General features: G+C 46.6%; 1 protein-coding gene across 1 annotated transcript in view; it reads right to left on the bottom strand.

Moving 5' to 3' along the window:
- SH3BP4 (SH3 domain binding protein 4) overlaps positions 1–14,120 on the bottom strand; it is a 201,502-nt gene extending 187,382 nt beyond the window's left edge. Inside the window, exon 1 of the mRNA XM_069615998.1 lies at positions 13,711–14,120. The gene's annotated coding sequence lies outside the window, so the exon portion shown is untranslated. The remainder of the gene's footprint in view (positions 1–13,710) is intronic.
- Between the last annotated feature and the right edge of the window lie 6,437 nt (positions 14,121–20,557).

Here is a 20,557-nt window from a genome sequence, read left to right as displayed (position 1 = left end):
AGCGGACGGTGAAAGGCAAGTGGGGGGGAGGGAGGGAGGTGGGATGTATTGGGGCAGATGGATTGGTAAGATTTTGCCAGCAGCAAAACTGGATTCACAGCGAAACGGACTACGGTCAAATCTGCCGTGAACAATTATGCCACAGTCAAATTATACCAATCCGTTGAGTACAAGTGGTCAGGGATGGAAGGCAAGGAGAACATAAGCCCCACAGGAACAAGAGAGAGTATGGTGACCATAGAGCGCATGGCTTGCCCGACCACCTAAAGGCCTTGTCCTGCAATAGAAGCCGTCGCTCACCGCGTCAATGGTTATGGCGAAGGGGGCATGGTGGTTGTTGGGTGGTGGTACATAATGTGCCAACGAAAAAGGATCTGCCAATATGGGACAGGGGGATTAACAGATGCCTTTAGCAATATGGGAAAACATCTGGCAGGGAACAGTAGAAAGAGTTTAATCGCACCCATAAGGCTTGAAATACACCTTTGCAAAAACAATAAAATGACCCCTGTCGCTGTCCGGCCAACTAAGTGGTCTGGCTGCTTCCCCGGTCCCATGTCACCTTGAGCCTCGGCTGTGGAAGCGGGCATGGGCGAGCGACAAGACCCAACGCACGCAGAAAGAATGTTGAACTCTCTCGGCGAGAACAGGAAGTATCTTCCTTCAGACACACGTGAAGGTCAGAGAGTCAGCCAGGCTGCCCCAGCCATGGCAATGTTTCCGTCCGCATGCGGCCGGAAGTTGCGAAGACTCAGACTGCTTACATGGACAGGAACCGATATCCTCCTCACGTGGCAGCTAAGAGTTCTAAGAGGCCCCCCTTTCCCTATGAAGTCCACCCGTCTTTTCCCGGAAGAGTCCATCTGTTCATGTTATTGTCGGGGGCCTATTTAGCAAGGGCTATTCGCCTTTTTTTTCATGCCGTTCATTTTTCCAGGACTGTGATGAGGTTTGCGTGCCTGCCTTGAGGGCGGAGAAGCTGGAGCCGTGCACTAATTAAGGAGTGTGCCACCTCCTACCCCCAGAGGATACATGTACATCAATAACCCTACTTAATCAGCAAGCTCCTGCTCTGAAGCTAAAGCGAGTGGCGAACCAATGACACGACCCCGCATTGGTCCTCACAGCTCATAAACGTCCACAATACTCTGTGCCCAAAAAAAAAAAAAAAAGATTTCATAAACCCATTATGCCAACAGTAACGTATGTGGCAATGCAAGAGAATTTATTAAAGACACTAACTAGTCTGGAAGGTGACATGTTCTGCAACACATTGGATGATGCCGATGAGCCCAGAACATGTCTGGGGTGGCTTATTTATTTATTGTGCATTTGTAAGGCGCTTACACATCAAGAAATTGTGTTTCAAAACGCCCACATGGCAACGGGGAGGGAACATGGGAACGGAAGGCAAATATGACAACAAGAGTGAGAAAAAGACAGGCCTTGTGAGCATTCAGAACCTGCAAGTGCACGGCGTGTGGTCTCGTGCATCTGTAATGGCATAGCCGGCTGAAAAACGATGGTCTGCGGGTTGCCCAGAGCGATGCCAGTGGTGTCAGTGCTTTAAGTGGGGTAAGAAATTGAGGGGGGGGGGGGCCTCGTTTGGGGGCGTGGCTTCCATTGTGGGCATGGCCTAAAACATGCACAAATCTTTGTAAGGTGCGCAAACAAATATATAAATGTATGTGAGCATTTATATATTTGTATGCGCACTACTATGGTTTGTGTACCTTTCAAGCCTTATAAACATACCAATGTTATGTATTTCTATGTTTATAAAAGGTGGCTTGAAAAGTGCACAAACCATAGTGATTTACGCACACTTGTGTGCTTACCTTACTATGGTTTGTGCACTTTTCAAGCCACCTTTTACATATTTCTATGTTTATAAAAGATGGCTTGAAACGTATACAAGTCAAGGCATCTTTTATAAAGCTTTGCCAACGGAGATAGACGCCTCGGGCTCTGTGATCTCTGCTCAGAGCACATAGATCACTGAGCCCGAGGCGCCTTTCACCCTCTGCGAACCCGCGTGATCTAATCTGCATATTAGATCATGGAGCCCGCAGGTTCGCTGAGGGTCAGTGACCTGGTGAGGGCAAACAAAGGAACTGTAACTTCCCTGATGACCCCTCAGATGAGGGGTATCAGGGAAGTTACAGTGACTGACAGAAGTGCCAGCCAGCCTCAGCAACACTATGCCTGGCTGGCACTTCTGTCAGCTCGCCTGACATTAAAGCTGCGGCCGCGGCGGGATAATGCACCCCGCCAATGTGTGGGATGGGGCCCCCGGCTGGGCCCCGGCTCAGTCCCATTTCTTGGAGACAGCCGGGGCCTGGCCCCGGCAGGCCCCGGCCCACTTTAAGCACTGCCAGTGGTACAATCGATTCAAAACCTTCCAGACACCGACCTGCGTTGTTAGCGAAAGTAATTAGGCAACACTGGGGACCCAGCGCCATGAAGCCCGCCCATTGTTCGGAAAGGGATAGGCTCTATGCATGATCAGAACTTTTGTTTGGACTGGATTCCAAATGCCAATCCCCAACTCACTGCGCCTCCTCCACCGCTTTACTGAGGCCACCCCGTGGTGTCCCCCACCCCCACTCCACCCTTCGACTGTTAATGCTCAGAAAAAGAGCTGCTCAAACAACAAAGACGCAAGGTGCTCGACTCACAAAAGCTCGCAATGGGGATATGCGCAACATCTCGTAAGTGCTCATGGGCAAGTGGTAGTGCAGACATAGAAAACCCCTTTAGTGCCATGCAGGAGGTAGAACCCAAGCACATTTCACATTGTTTACATTTAACCGGTGAATACAAAACGTCCACCAACAAACATAAAATTATATATATATATATATATATATATATATGGATTTGTGCAGAAAATATCCTTCCCCACTGGGCTCTCACTCCCCCTCGACCCACCCTGCCCCCCTACCGCCCCAACCCCACCATCAGATTTTAAGATGGCTGCATTCCTGAGCTCTTAATGCTCACACTAGGGCCTTATCTCAACTCCAGCCCCACCCCCGCACTTATGGCAGGAGACATCTGTACCATTCCACGGGTAGTTTAGGTTTTGCTCTTTCACTTCACTACAGCTCAATAGGGAGGTAAAGCGTTTTTTGTTTATTGGCCTCCATAATTTTTAACGGGTGTATGTAGTGCGTGGATTGGATATGCGAATGACTGGACTGTGGAATGGGCGGAGCCTCCAAGTTGGCCCACAGAGACCTTTATCCGGATAAGGTACCAATTCTGCCCTAGATTTTTGTATACGGTTGGCATTGAACAACTGTTTTTATTTCAGGTATTCAGACGTGCACATACTTGCATGTGGGCATAATCTGCATCGCCCCATTTGGCGGCGTAACCGTGAGAGGTTTACTAATTGTTGCCTTATCATGATACCATAATTATAGTCCAATTATCTGACACTTTTTGCAACATACCTCCAGAATCCTGGCTCTCCTGGAACGCTGGTGTGCCCTGGCTCGCGTCGTTACCACTCAAGGTGTATTTTTACTGGACACTGGAAGTTTAGACAATGGAAATAAAGTAATAGAACCATATACCGCTGCTTTAGGCAAGTTTAGTGATAGAAAATCCTGGTGAGGTACTACAAAAATATACCCTATGAGCGGTAGAGTGTACTGGAGGGCTCTTCTGTGGACTTCACAGAACTGGGGTGACTGACCCAACACCAGGGTGAAGTTTGTTGCACTGGAGGTGGCACTTAGAGTCCAGGTTTACCTCCGCTCTCGGAGTATAATCTCTCCCCTGCTTCTCAAGCAGACCTTTGTAAAACAGCAAATACATTTTAATAAGCAACGACAACTGGCCTACCTAAATATAAGAACATCAAGGGATGCCCCCTACTAATTTTCAACTTCAGCAAAACATGAATACCGTAAACTAAAAAGTACCACCAAAAACCATTCAGAGATTTCACAACGGCTTGCATGGGAGGGGGAGAGGGTTGGGGGAAATTGGAGCCAGCTTACAAAAATGTTTCAAGGACACTGGCCATCATGATCTGAATGAACGTCCACACTGAAACACCGGATGTACTGCAACACCTCTGCCACTAGCATACAGCAACTACCAACAAAAAGAAATTCGGTACAGCTGGCAACACATCGACTCTCTCAACAATAGCACTATCCAAAAACACCAACAGCGCCCACCCATGTGCCTGACCTCTTTCTGGACGGCTTTACTCGAGCCTAGCCAGCCAGCCACCCAAGTCCTAGACCGGCATAAATGCATACATGCATCTCCGAATTCAAAACTCTTAGAACCTCCCGCACATTGAGGCCATACAAATGGGGAACGAGTGCTATATATACATAAGAGAACATAAACTGCAGGTCAAAGTATATAGTGTAAGCAATAATATGCATATGCCAACGGTTGTATATTGGAAGCACCGTACGAGAAGGCAGAACTCGAATTTGTGAACATCTTTCGACAATTGGTCTTTCCTAACCTTCCGTATTATTGAGACCTTGTCCAGTGTACGCTCCGGTACCGCATCATCAAGCTTCACAACACTCTAAATCTCTTCTTTAGCCTTGGTTCTTCCATCGCAGGTGAACTACCCTCACCACTACGTTTAAATTGCTCCTTTACTTAGACATCGTCATCAAGCAGCAGTCCCATTTCAACTTATGACATGGTTTATACAAGAATCCACGTCACATTTTGCAGCAAGTGAGGGATCATATAATTCACAACGTCACTATATCTATCCTTTTACCAACAGAGCACTATACTCTTGAATACCAAATACTATTTTTTTAAAGAGAAGTACGTGAAGTTGTAAGGAATATACATTGTTTACATCAGTGATGTCAAGTTACGCCACAGCATGGTGACATCACAACTATGCGCCGCATCATAAACGGCCATTTTGATTTGCATTAGGAACACAGAACCGGACGTGAGACGAACTTTCCCGTTCATGATACTTTACCATGGAGGTAAACTGACATCCTCCCCTACTGCCACTACTTCCCTCATTCTACATTACTCTACTTACCCTTCCTCCCAAACTTTACTTTAGAAAACAGAACACCGACGAACATACAGACCGGACCTACCTGGGGCTTTTCATTCTAGACTATCAACTCGCACTTTGATGTCCCTTGATACATTACCTAGGGTAAGATCTCTATGTATGTTAACCTACAGTCTAACCACGATATAGTCCAATGGATCTCATCTTCCAAACGGAGCAACACTTACCTTTTTTTTAACTCTGTCAGTTACATTTAACCTCTAGGCCTATAACCCACAAAGATACATTGAGTGCACTCTGCAGCAAGCCCTTCAGGCTTCATGACCCAATGATGAAGGCACTGTGCCCAAATTTAAAATCACTCCAGTGAATATGCCCGCCACATGAGTAAGCACAAATGGAAGATCTTTAGCCATAGGTTGACTATTGCAATATGGTATCTCCATATGGTTTTAAAGGACCTCATTGAACTTGGACAAGTGTATTATAGACTCCATAAAGGATAATGTAGCCAAAAATGTCGAAATACTGAGTTACAATGTTTAAATTGACAATGCAGTTGAACATATGGACACAAGAACTACATTGCATCGTTCTTGGAAAACAAAAGTGTTACTAATATTCATGCATACAGTGATCTAAAGTACTCTACTATAAATGTATTTATGTTCTTTTTGAAATTTTTCTCTAGATGAATAGACCCCTGAAGAAGAGATGCTTATATCGAAACACGTTGGGCCACCTATGAAATCTTGAACAATAAAATCATTTTTTGAAGAAATACTCTCACCTTTGAGATCCATTACTGGAAACTACAAAATTCTTATGTCGTAACTATATAATTGAATGTATAAATTGAAAGTTACTTCTAAAATGATCCTAACAATTTGACTCATTTTATGAGCTTGTGAAAGTGTGCAGGGGACGGGAGTTCCTCCATTAGGAACTAATCTTGGCAGAGTGAAGAAACCAGGACACGTCAAAAGTCTTTCTGTGGCTTGCGTTGTGCGTCTAACACAGCACGAAGCTACGGCATCTGCCATGCATAACACATCTATTTAATAATGGCACCAGTAAGTTGGGTTATGTGGTGTTGCTGTACAAGTACTGTACAACAGCATTAAAGGTCTCCAATATTTCCAAATATGTGCCAGAGAGTGGAGCATAAAACACTAGAGATCGCACGACTGCCGGCCATTCCTTGGAATAATATTAAGATGCTGCGATTCAGCATGGATGATGGACAGCTACAGAGAAGTCTGTGACCTGTAGGGCCATTTTACTGAGTGGCAAGGGGGGGGGGCTTGGCTAGACCATGTCTGGATCCCGAATGCCAATGGAGCTTGAGGGAACCTGCGTTTGCCAGCCTTCTACTGGCACCATAGCTTTTTGACTGAGACGGGTCATGCCCCTATTGTGTTGGCAAGGACACTAATCAAGGGCACAAATGAGGATAGTATGGATACAAATGCCCGGCCCTTGGGTGGGATGTGGAACCATAACAGTTAACCGAAAGCATTGGGATGCCAGTCAATCAAGCATTGATTCGAGTGTCCAGCGCATGCTCTACCAAGGTTACTCATGGTCCCTCGCTTTTAGGCAGGATGGGACACAGACACCGGGGGTTGCTGGTCCGAGTAATGTTGGTTAAAGGAATCCTTGGGACATGCAGGTTGCAAAGTTTTTGCAGCCCATCAGTAATCAGTAGGAAGGTCTCTTTGGGGCTCCCAGATTCTGTTACAAGTGTTGTTGTGACCTGTACCCGAGTGCAGCTGAACACCACACAATCGAAGGAGTAGCAGGAGGCGCCCCATCTTAGGTGGAGGGCAGCGATCCCTCGGGCCTCTAAAAGGTTGGGGGATAACTTCAGGTAGACTAAACAGGTGATCAAGTTTAGAGTCTCACTCAAGGAGTAAACAGGAGGCGCGCTTCACCCAACACCATTCTACCAGCAGCCACCCGAGGTCCTTTTGGGATAAACCAAACCAGTCCAGCAAACACTACCACACCCCTGAAGCGAATTTTGTGAAACAGAAAGATGCATGTGGCTTTTCCCAAAAATCTGTACACATTTTTATCCTATTTCCATACAAAAATAAACAGGAACATTGGCCATCGCCATGCAGTGCGGCTCAAGTGATGGAGAATATTACAATGTGTCCCCATCCTGCCTTTGCATACATCCCAGGGTAGATAGATTTTCATTGCACACTCGGGAGGATAGCTCGGGGGCAACATGCTCACCTTGGACGCAAGACGACACGGAGCAACACGGGCTCGATCCCCGGGTCTGCGCTTAGAAACCTCTGGGTATTAAGCACGTTATAAATAACCTATCATATGACTCTGAATATCCAACTTCAACCATGTTGAGTTTACAATACTTCACTCAGAAGGTATTGCACCCATCAATATTGCCAGAAACACTACACGTGTACCGAGAAAACGGACATCCATGATCTGATGCCACATCTTTCCAACTGTGCCAACTCCCACCACCATAAGCAACCTTCTCAAATGCCCAGCACCCATCCGAGAGATCTTCGTACAGTGGGTTGGACCGTGCCACACTCTCCTCTCAACCATTAGCATCACGGAAATGAAAAAGTGGGTGCACCGTGTGATCGCCCAATCCTCCCACATGAGCGGGGTGGGCTTCGTCTCCAACCTCCACCCCAGTGCTCCTCTTAAAAATTCAGCCACACCGAACCACACTCTCTGCACATGTGTATACCGCCTGCTCCCAAGCCACGTGTAAAGTAACATCCTGGGGCTCGCTCTTGCACCCCGGGCAATATGGTGTCTCACGGGGCGAAGACCTACTTTACTAGAGCCACCCGTGCCATGTAATATCGCCTTCCTTCTGCCCTCTCAGCTTCCGGTATATCTACATCTCCACCCCGCACCACCCTCCCTCCCCCCCATCACACCCTCAGTTCTACCCACACAATGAGGGAACAATCCATGGAGGCCCAAACAACCTTCACGCCAGTATGCACCATGCGTTTCCTGGAGGATATGAAATTCCAGTGGGGGCCCACATGGAATTGTATTTGTGTGCATGACTTCAGGGCAAGCCCCACAAATACTCATCGTTAAGCACAATAATCACCGCCTGCACAAGTGGCTAGCAAACCCCTCGCACATACCCAGCTCTTACTGGTACAAGAGGCAGACCATGTATTCTCCTTCTAAGTTGTTTATTCACAATGTAAGTTGACACTTTTATGTATATATCTCACCTACTGTTCCCCAAATAATTGTCACCATTTAGGATTTGTTGTATACCTACGTATATTATGTAACCCTAGGCTGAAAGTAGTCTTGTATCCAACTGTCTCCTGCACCAGGATAACCTGGCACGCATTACAAATAAACAAACCAACTATGCCCTGTTGGACCCTCTGAAAGCAGACCCAGTGATCTTGTGTGCCCCGGGTTCACCACACGGCCTTGTTTTATGGGAGAAAAGCACATGCAGCTCTGGAAGGGAGGGTGGCATGGGTTATGCAGAGGACACCGGGCAGGACCTAAGCGGGCTATGACTGCCACACGCGACCACTCTCCTCATAAAGCCACTAGCAGGACCCAAAGCTGCCAGGTGGCAGGTGTAAGGGCGTTAAACGCAGAGGACACTCGGGCCCACGCTCTTGGGGATCAGAGGAAACTCGGGCCCACGCTCTTGGGGATCAGAGGAAACTCGGGCCCACGCTCCTTGGGGATCAGAGGAAACTCGGGGCCCATGCTCTCTGGGCTCAGAGGACACTCGGGGCCCACGCTCTTTGGGGGACACTCGGGGCCCACGCTCATTGGGGATCAGAGGACACTCGGGGCCCATGCTCTCTGGGCTCAGAGGGCACTCGGGGCCCATGCTCTCTGGGCTCAGAGGGCACTCGGGGCCCAAGCTCTCTGGGCTCAGAGGGCACTCGGGGCCCAAGCTCTCTGGGCTCAGAGGGCACTCTGGGCTCAGAGGGCACTCGGGGCCCAAGCTCTCTGGGGACACTCGGGGCCCACGCTCCTTGGGATCAGAGGACACTCAGGGTCCAAGCTCTCTGGGCTCAGAGGACACTCGTGGCCCAAGCTCTTTGGGGACACCCGGGGCCCACGCTCCTTGGGATCAGAGGACACTCAGGGCCCACGCTCTTGGGGACACTCGGGGCCCACGCTCTTGGGGATCAGAGGACACTCGGGGCCCACGCACTTTGGGAGCGCAATTGGTCCCGGCTTGCCAGTCTATAGAACTTCAGCATTTCCTGCTTGCGATTGAAGTAGCGGTTTTATTCCACCAGCCTTCCAAGAACATTGCGAGAGCCCGAGCACAGCTTCCTTTCTCCTACCAGAGCACCGCTCTCTAAACGCTTCTAGATTATGCAGACACGGCTCTCAAGCATAAGCTTTACCCGTGCAGGTCTCAAATACACCTGTTCTACCCCCACACATCTAATGAGCTCTTGGTGATTTGACATCAGGCCATCCAACCATCAAAACATTGCATCAATCTTTTGAACAACTACTTTCATACAATATTCAGGGCAATGTGTAGTGAGAAACAGAAAGCGGCAACATAGACTGCAAAGCCCACTCTCAGCTCATCAATAACTTTGTATTTCTGTTAACGGAACCCCCTCCCCACCTGTGACATTCCGGCATTGCCACATTTCCTGTACCCCTCCAGACTACCATATTTGGTTCTCCAGATATTTTGGAGTAGAGGGATGGCCAGCATCCTCAAAAGGTTGAAGGTTCATGGGGGGCAGAGGGGTGTAGTCCAAAATATGTGACGGCCACATGGTTGCAGAACCCTGCTCTAGAAGATCTCTTCTGACCAATGGCCACTAACTTGCATCCAATGTTTAGTGACCTCCACCAAGCCCCTCAGGAAGGTTACTGATGCTGCCACTTTACAGGGGATATTTTTCCATCATGGTTTAAACTTTGCACTTTCGATTAAAATCTACTACGACCCACTAACAAAAAAAGTAGGTAGGCCTCCTTCCACATACAGAATCTAGGAAATATGGTCACCCTGAAGAAAACAAACAGTAAACTAGAACAAGCATTAAAAGCAGCAAGAGAAGGCAGAATACCCAAGGCAGATCGGATACTACAAAGCGACAATATTAAAGACTATGCAGAATAATCAACAGAGTAAAAAAAATCATCAAAATGACAAACTCAACATCATGCAACAAATCACCAAGAACTTTCGCAATAAAGTGACAAAAGGATCCAGCAAGCCACACACGAAGCACAGACTGAGGGGATGGATGACATCATTCTCTAACGAAAATAACATCCCCAACCAACCTGACACAATCACAGAGCGGATTTAAAAAACTGGTGAAAGAAAGTAACAAAGCCGGCTCACTGGGGGACCCCTGCGTTCCGGACATCTAAAATTAGATCCTCACAAATAAAGTCCAGCACCATTGTTGCAAACCAATGTACTTATCACTGGAAACAGTAATTGTACCAAGATTCTTAAATATGGCATAATGTTATACCATGCTTCAGAAATACTACCGGATAGCAGGACGATCCCACCAACTACTGAGCTATCGCAAACATACCATACCAAGCTAAGATCCAATGAAGCTACAAATATCGCCCAATAACATATTACACCCAGCACATGTAGGACATCGTCCAATGAGAGAGAGCCAGCACCTTTCATGCCTGCGATGCCCTCGTAATCATCTAAGACATTACCAGCACCTCAGCCCGCACACTCTTGAAAATCGAAGTGGCTTTGGAAATAGTAAACCGAAGATCCTTAATTAGGAGACTGGAAGACATCGAGTACACAAAACACAATAACGGATAAAGTCTCCTAACATCCAGAACAGAAATCACCTGGCTTCTTGCTTTCAGTTCCAACGCGTCCTGCAAGGATCGAGCCCACCACACTTCATTTTAAACACTAACAAGGCCCTACACAAAAGGCTCACAAAAACCCACAGGCTCCCCTGCTACAACTATGCAGCATCTCTAAAATGATCCACAGCAATTAGAGCAACATCGCCCCAACCCTTTGGGTTGCACAAGTAATCACATGAAGACCCCAAACCTAAAACTCAACCATGATAGTCTCAACCAGTGCAGCACCGGAGGGACCACTACCATGGTCTATTGTAATGTACTAGACCAAAAGCTAAAAACTTCTGGATCCTACTGACAGTGAACTCACTCTGGAACCATAAATCAACGCACTAGTAACGTTTCTTCTCTTTTCTCTCCATCAGAAGGAGAACGCCACCCCTCATCTTTCAGCACAGGACCCTCGCTATTGTTGCAGAGGATGGAGCCAGAATCAACAATGCCAACAACTTGACACACACAGCTTTTTAATACCCTGCTCACCAAAAGGCAGACAGAGAGCTCTACACCTTTTCAATCAATTTACACACCACAGCCCCGGCCAATGCATGCTATCACTATGAACACAAACGCCTTAATATTTTTAAGGTTTGAATCCTGGTCCTGCGCTTATAGACTGGTCTCCGGTATTAAGAGCGTTATAAAAGATTAAGGAAGGACTATGAGATGCATGCGAGTGCTAGGCAATAAGCTATACTTATAGAGCAAAAACCAGTGCTCTCAAGTTTCTTGCAGTTATGCGGGAGAAGCCCATCCAGTCGCGTCTTTCCCCCCTTGCAACTTGTAGTTTTTCCTTTTCCCCATTTCAAATGCAGGAAAAGTTCAAGTCCCAGAATTCCAAACAAAAACAGGACCACCTTCTCATACATGGCCACGGGAAACCCTAACTTTGGCAGACGTACATAAACTACTGAACGTGACTAACACCATAAATAGTGTGAGTTTAAGACAGGCGCCTGGCTAATAAGGCAATGCATGCAGGGTCAGCACACCATGCCATTGTTGGGTAGTTTTCTGGGCCATTGCATGATGTGCAGCTGGTAGTTTCTACCAAATGTTACTAGCCCAATGTGCATGAAAATGCACGGTTTCCCACTGCATTGGCTACCAGTCAAAAAACAAATCTTTAAAACGCTCTGCATAACACACAGAGCGATCTACTGCCAAGGATCGGAATTCATACAGGAAACCAACTCGAATACTAAGATCCAGCAACGACATCGGCCTCGAACCAAAACAAAACGCAAAACAAACATTTGAGGCATCAGCCTTCTCCTGCGTAGTGGTGCAACTTTGGAACTTGCTCCCAAAGGAAATATGAGACAGTAGAAGAGCATCTACAGTTCAGGAAGCTATTAACAACATGGCTCTTTAACGCACCGAGCTGAAAAACTCACCAGAGAGAAAACCCACCAAAGCAACGCAAGAAAACACGACAAAACTGGACCACACAGAGAAATATCAGACAGTAAACATTAAAAAAAAAATATATATATATATATATGCCGAATGGTTATCCCAGCGCAAAACTACCCGCACAACCCCCGACTAATAACTCGGGGACACTCTGCATACCCACCACCCAACCCAGAGCTTCACCACAAAACTCCCAAGCTACAGGCACGCCAAATCAAACGAAGCCACCTTTCTACAACCACACTCAAACCAGCACACAACGACAATCAACTAAAACCCTATCAGCACATAGCGACTGTTTTTTCCGAACTGAATGTACCAACAGCACATCAAAGCTCTCTTGTGCTTGTCTCTCTCTACGCTACTAACTAAACAGCCCAAGACCCTTCCTTTTCAGATCTGCCCGAGCACCTTGAGACCATGAAAAGTGGCAGCGGTGTGACATAGGCACTACACAATTTGTTGTGAAAAAAGTCACTAATAGCGATTAGAGATTTTGATCACCTTTTGGTGGCGGTTTACAGTTGGTTTTAAGTCTGTCACTGAACAACACAACAAATAGAAAACACCGTCTCCCTGCTCTATGGGAAGGAAAACAGGGCAGACAAAATATCGCCAGAATGAAACACCCCCCCCCCCTCTATCAAATAATGATCAACAATGAAACAATGAGTGATGGACACAGAGACACGGGCACACAGAAGTGAGGCAGGAGCCTGTGGGTAAGAGGGATACAATGAGACAGGGTTAGAGACAGACAACCAGTAGACACGCAGAAGAGCAATACACAAAGACACGAGGCAGAGCAGCATGCATAAGCAGAGATGGAAGAGTATCAAATGGAGATAAGCAGAGAAAGCAAAGGAGGAGAGGGCGTAAGAGAAGGATAGAAGATCAGATGCAGACGGATTGAGAAAAAGCAGAGAGAGAAGAGGAGAAAGGGGACGAACATCAAAAGAGGAAACAAGGCGAAGAAAGAAGAGGCGCAGGTGCAGTGGGAAGGGAAAGAGAGAGCCCCAGACGCAGGGAGGCGGCACAGCAGACATTGGCTGAGAGACAGACACAAAGTAACAGGAAAGTAACTGCCAGACAGTGTGTGTGGTGTAAGGCAGAGAGGGGAGTGAAACGATACAGCGACAAAGTGTCAGAATAAGATATAAAACCCAGCTGCACAATATACGCCTGGGGACCAATTCCGTTGGTGACGGTGCGCTACTATAAAAGTACCGTTAGCATAACATAACATAATCAGGAAAGTAACTGTCAGATAGATACACCAACATATGCATCATATGCTCAGAAAAGTAACTGACTGTCGAGGGAGGGCAGAGTTTTGGCCGTAACACGGCGGAGAGGCAATACAGGTAAGGGGTGCAGGCGGCTGATCTTACCAGGCTCCCCGTCCACTCCAGGCTGTTCCAGGTCCGCTTGTATTACTGCTAAATGCAACGGGCCTGGGACTCGCGCGGGTAAGAGGTATTGCTGCTGCCGCCCCTCTCTCTGCGCCCGGGATCCTCACACAGCTGCTCCTGCCCGTAGCGCTCTTTCCGATGTCCCTGCTAGGATTATCCGGTCCCCCGCTCGCTGGGTTTGCTCCATGTGCCGGTTATACGGCTGCATCGGTTGTTATTTTGGATCGTAAACTGGTTTCGCTGTGCTGCTTGCACTAGCAATACTCGCTGGTAACTGTACAGCTGTTCTTGGCTGTGCCGCTACCGCAGGTAATGACTGGCTCAGGCAGGCAGCGGGGGCTGCTCAGGGGAGGAGCACAGGGAGTGACATGCTTACTACCACATGCAAAGAGAGGGTATGGGGAGGAGGTCTGGGCGGTGATGATGTCACAGGCATCCAGTGGGAGGAGTCTAATCTGAACGAGCGTGATGGGCATAGGTGGGGGGTGTCTAACCCAAAACCAGCCAGGGTTGCCTAATGGACATAGAGATAGGACTACGCACGAACTATTCTGGCATCCATCTTGGAAGGAGATGGTAACCTATGTCGTGCCCAGAGTAGTGACATCTGAGAGATACCCGGTGGACCGGGTTACACCACAACAGGAGGCTGAAAAAAAGCTCAGAGATCCCAGGCTTTCCCATACATGGTTGAGTAACCAACCTGTTTTTTTTCTGGGGAATTCTGGTGCTTGTAGTTCTACATTTAAAATGATAAATACGAAAAAACAGAAATTCTAAGAATTGAAAGAAAAAAACAGAACTGAGTGACTTTCACATACATGGCATTGGAAAACTTGAGAACCCTGTATGCTGCTTTCATGTATACAATGCTTTTAACCTCTCAATCGTGTCCTTGTAATACGTGACCGCTGTGCTCTAAAAATAAAAAAAATAAAATGTTATATGACCAATGACCCTTTTACGGACACTGAGAAGAGCTGAGAAGGGCAGCACTTACCCAGAATTCCTACCTGTTCACGCCATTGCCGTTAAGATAGCTCAGTGGGTTCAGCGCTCGCATCTGTGATCTGTGTGTCATCTGCAGGACGCAAGTTTGGATCCTGGCAAGGCCAACTCAGCCTTTCCTTCTTCCGAGGTCAATACGTGAGTACCAACTTTGGTTGGGTGATAATTGTATGCAATGTGTTCTATGTACAGTGCTTTGGTGGAAGCACTATATAAATAACTTATCATTAACAACAAATCATTATGTTAATATTAATGAGTCTTGAACCGCAGGCTGTCACCACTTGCTTGGTCTCTTGGCGCTCTGGCAGACCTGCAGTGGGAGGGGTTGGGGTTTGTTGGTGGGGTCGAGTGGTAGAAGAGCAAGAGAGCTTTATTGTGCTGTTGGCAGCTTCAGTTCGGAGAAACCAGTCACTGTGCATTAGTGCGTTTTGGTCGGTAGCCGTCATGTGGTGTTGAGGTCTGGTTTCATGTTGGGTGTTGTGCAGTGCGTGCGGTTTGTGGTGTGGTAGAGGTATGGTTGTGTTTAGTTCGGAGTTTGAGGGTGAATATGCAGAATGGTGAGCTTTTAGTATGATTAGTTATTATCAATACATTTGTAGTGGGGGCGTCAAACCCAACCCCCCCAGCATATCATCAAGATGACAGACGCCACTCAGTGAAGCAGCATGAGAGGAGGCGCAGCAGTATTCGTGGACCACCAGTGGGCCTACAGCTCACATGCAGATGCCACTCAAATCGAGAAGGAGTATGCACCCTCGTGCCAATGAACACATCTGCATTGGTGGAGCCCCAGAAAGACATACACATTGATGGATTCCTCAAACTGGATGCACATCAGAGGAAGAAAAGGTCACTGAAGCTGAGCAGAGTGAAGAGGAGGAGGTGACCTGGAGCTCGGACAAACATAGAAGGGGCTCAAGCGACCTGAGGGGGGGTGACAAAGGTGTGGAAAAAAAGACACCAGTCATTGGGGAGGAGCTTCAAGTGTGTTTTGCCCATTTATATGGACCAGAGAGTGGATTGTAGTGGGGGCGTCAATGACAGATGCCACTCTGTGAAGCAGCCCCACAGACCATAACCGGATGACATCACCGAAGTAAAAAAACACACACACACACACACACACACGTGCGCGCGCGCGCATTAGACATGAAATACATGCATTCCTGCACAAAGCTACACAAACACTTGGGCCACATTACTCGTGGACACGAAGAACATGCTCATGATTCACTTAGCTAGAACACACATGAACTGCTTACTGAAACGTAAACACGATTAACATGACCAGCCATGAAAATAAAGATGGAAGCCATAGGTGCATTGACATGAATGGAAGACATTGGAGAGGCTTGACAAACTGATTTCCCTGAGAAGCACAGACCAGGCTGACAGTGCAGTCACTGTGGACAACTATGCCAAGGACACAAGGAGAGGCAAAGTTTCAAGTCAACAATAGAAGATAGGGCACCTGCCAGAGTAAAAACTGAAATTCTCATAGATGCAAGCAGAGAAACTCAAGTTTACGGTCCCTACACACGTGATCTGAACCTGGGAAACAAAGCCCATTTATTTCGCGCCAGGCAGAGACTGTTGTTCCCATCAAACTAAAGGCAGAAGATACAAAAGAAACGCAGCATGACGTTGGAAGCTGGAATGTCCTTGCTTGTGGCCAGGAGGGTCAGAGCGTGAGAACTGTATTGGGAAAAGGCGGCACTCTGGGGTCCTCCGCTCCTCTCCCCATTGTGTTCATCTGCTGGTTGCTTTCCCAGGCTAAGAAGGTCTGTAATAGCCAATCCTTACTCGCCTCTAACGGTGCTCACACTTTGTTGCAGCAGCCACTCAAAACTCTCTAGCATGACATGATCTCATTTGCAACATCTTGTAAGTGGTCCCAGGGGGAGTAACCCAAAATGGCCGGCCCAATTATATCATCTGTCCCCTATAGAATGTGTGTTTACCTATACTGTTCACCGAATCCTGTTTCACCGGAAGGTTCAGAATGTATAATTTGGTTGTGATGTGACAGGGGCTTAAAACCCCCATGACAGGCCTGTTACGGTGAGAGGGAGCTTTGTAAATCACGCAATGCATAATTCTTTATCCCATTTGCAACAGCTTTTACTAAAATTAAATATTTGTCACATTTGTGGACTCTTCGTATGTCTGAGTGCTGTGGATGTTTTCTGGCCCAGTTCCTCATCCTTAATTTCAAAAGGTAGCAGAGGAAGGCTTCTAATGCCTTTGGCAAAAATGCTGTCTCTCCTGCATTCTTGCCTGATCCCTGTGGGACTTTCAGAAGATCAGAAGGTGGAGTGGCAGGTTGTGGGAGTGACGGTGCCCAAGGGCTTCAGCAGATCCACAGAGTTGTAAGTATAGGTTCAGAAATCTGACAAATAGAGATGGGAAGGAATTGAGGGAACAGTTATGTTTTGCTGTCTGTTGTTTTAGTTATTTGTGATGGATACCTGTTTTCTAGGTACTAGCTTAGTTAAGCATAGGATTTGAAGTATACCTGTTTCCAGGCGCTAGCCGGGCCACATAAGGTGGTTTCTTAGTTTCCCTTTATAGATGTATCCCTATGCTCTGGTATAGAAGAAGGACCACATGAGAAGTATACTTGTTTCTAGGCAACCAGCCTAGCTTACGGATGGAAAACAGAAAAAGCCAATAAAAAGTATTCCTGTTTTCTAGGCAGTTAAACTTGGTTTGCGGATAATTAGAGGTTTCACTGTGTCTCTAGGCGCTGGTCTGCTTAGGTCATGGAAGGTGGTGTCTTATTGTATCTTTTATAGCTGTACCTTTCAGTTTTGGGTCTCACTTGTGGTTTAATGGAGGTCTTCATATCATGGAGAAAAGGCCTGTCCTTCCTGGCTGCCAGGACTCCCAGGATAGGAACTGGGGGGACTGGCCGCCAGAAAGGCCAGATCCAAGGAAGAAATGTGTGGCACTGGATAGAAGTTCCGTAGATGTGTCAGCTGAAGATGGTAATCCAGTTGCAGCTCAAACTAGAAATGGCAGTAAAGAGCGGAGAACAAGTATGAGGACTCCGTAGCCCAGAGCAGAAGCATTAGCAGCAGCAGAAGGTCAACGACAGAGATGAAGGAGAGCTGCAGAGGGGAAGCTTCGGCAGCAAGCAAGTCCGAGGAAGTCAGACAGGGAGAAGAGAAGTAGCACAGCATTGTGCAAGTGAGAAAACTAGCATGAGCGCAACCAAGTTGCAACGCAGCAAGCCGCATCTCTGATCAGTATGTCTTGTCTATTGCAGCTCCTCCCCGCATAGTGCATTGTGTGCCTGTCGCGTGGTGGCCATTTTACAGTTGGTAAATCGTGCGTTCAGTATAGTTGGCAAAGGGGGCCGCCACGGAAGGGTTGGCAAGCACTGTGAATCGCAGCACGGTTGGCAAGCCATGCAGTGTCTTCCATCTGTGCCAGACCGACCAGCTGGATACTGGAATGAAACAGTATCCCTGTGCGATGGCATAGCAGATGAGCCTCAAATTTTAAGAGATGGAATTCCCACTGATTTAAATGATTTTAAAAGCAGGAAGACAGCCATTCATTGTTTGTATTTGTTTTGTTTGTCTCAGTGTATTGTTGAGTTTTTAGGTTGGGACATGAACATAGTAGTGGGACTCAAAACATTTGGGCTTTAATTATTGACCATTTGTAGGGTTGGCGATGTCAGAAGGAGGTTGTGAATAAGACATGGCACATTGACAGAAGGTTGTGGACCCACAGTGAAGCAGAGCTGTTGGTTAAGACAAATGGAAAGTGCATTGTTTTGTCACATGGCAAAGTGGTTCTGGTGCATTGGAAAATGAAAACATTGTGGGATAATTGGGTTGGACTGGCCTTTAAAGTATGTGTGGTGTTTTGATGCAGTCAAGAATGCAGACACATGTGTGCTGAAGGATGCAGCAATTGTGTGTGTGTCTTTTCTTCTCTTCCTCTTTCTTTCACCCTGTGGCTGTCTGTCTAATATCGGTGTTTTTGTTTTATGTCTTCCAATGGAGTGCTCTGCTTTGCAGACGGAAAGGAATAAAACCCACTTAGAACAAAGAGCATTTTGTAAATGGCTCGTAAGAGTTTATATTTCTGGTGGAGACAGGCAGTGTGAGCTGTGGGGAAACTGGGAACAGCAAGACTCAAGCAGACAAGCTAAATCCAGCTCAGCGAGTCAGAGCACATGTGGCTGGTCTTTCAAAATATGTCTTGGAGTAACGTGAGATACAATTAAGGAAGCAGAAGGCCAATGCATTGAGCATTTTGGTGGGCGATTGGAGTGTGATACATGTGGCTAACCCCCCAAGAAGCAACTTTTTTGAGCGGCATGGGTATGGGAGAAGCAACACATATGGACATTTGAATAAAGGAAAAGAAGAGTTTTTTTGTGACTATTTACTTTGATTAAATGACAAATGACGGCAATGATTGATTTTTAACTTATATGTGAAGGTGAGATAGCAAGCTTGGAATGGTGGTTTGGGGGAGAAGGACCAATACAAATGCAGAGGCCCAGAGAAGGGAGTCTTTGGAAAAGGTGGGATTTCTGGACCTTTGACAAGATAGGGAATGGGTGGCATGAAGTGCAGCACGCTTATAAGATGTGATTTGGGAGGTAGAAGAGAGGAGGACTATGAAGTAAGTTAATTAAAGAGGATGAACCCAACCCTTTTAGTGGTGTGATCTGAGGCACATACGGTGAGTGCAGGGGAAAATAGATTGGGAAAGCCTGAAATTTGGACTAGAATATATAGGAATGTGTGAGGGTATAGATGATATGTGTAGGGGTGTAGATATATGACTAGCGCAGTTTGTTGGATAAGACAAAGATGAGGATTTGCAATTCGTATCTATACCAGGATGAAGCAAAATCTTGTATATAGTGAGCAAAGCGATTCTTGACTGACATTGCTAGTGAAGCGAGTATTAGGATAGTAGTGACAACATGTTTTGGAAAATAAATTGTTAATGGAGGGTTTTGAGTGGGCCAACAGTAAATACTGTCCCAGAGCCAGGACTCATTGGATTGGTTGTTATTATCAAAGCTTTCATGAGCTATATGGGTAATAATGTTGGTTTGACAGTGGAGGTCACTTTTTGGGGATGATTAGATTAGCAACTATGATTGATTGGTTTTTAGCAATGGAAGCGCAGTAAAACAGGGTGCATTATTTGATTTTGTCAGACAATGTATTAAGGTAGTGCCATTGGGGATATTTTTAATTGGTATGTATGGAGGATGGATTAGTGTTTGAGGTTGTATGAGGCAAAGGCACCCTCTGGTGTAGAGATTGGCTTACATATTGATATGTTTTATGGGTTAAAATTGGGTGCATATTCATGACATGGGTAACACATTTACTCAACTAGGGTTCATTTCCTTTCACAAATTAGATTGTCCCCAACAAACAATGCATTCGATCACACAGACTGCTTTTTGGCTTTCAACAGATCTGCTATTTTGAATTTGGGAATGTGCCAGCCATTTTTTAAGCATTTAATTCGAGCACTGCATAAAGACATATTAGAGAATATTTTGTTTATGAATCTGTCACTACTTGGGTTTTCTTAAAAAGCACGCTGAGACGCAAGGAAAGTTGGACGCGGTTCTTTATTATTAGACCGACATTCAGGTAGTAGGGCAGTGGTTACTTCACCCCTTCCCGGCAGTTCTCCTATGGTGGTCCGCTACTTGTAGGCTCTGGCCCAGACTGTCCCGTTTAAGAACAAATCCTGCGGTGGTGGCGTTCCGCTAAAGAGTTAAACAATTTTCTCTGCGCCAACCCCTTTTCTCTTCGGCAGGCTTACC

The sequence above is a fragment of the Ambystoma mexicanum genome, chromosome 9, assembly GCF_040938575.1.
Source record: "Ambystoma mexicanum isolate Mex_15411 chromosome 9, UKY_AmexF1_1, whole genome shotgun sequence".
Classification (NCBI taxonomy): Eukaryota; Metazoa; Chordata; class Amphibia; order Caudata; family Ambystomatidae; genus Ambystoma; species Ambystoma mexicanum.
This window is presented reverse-complemented; position numbering and strand designations above follow the sequence as displayed.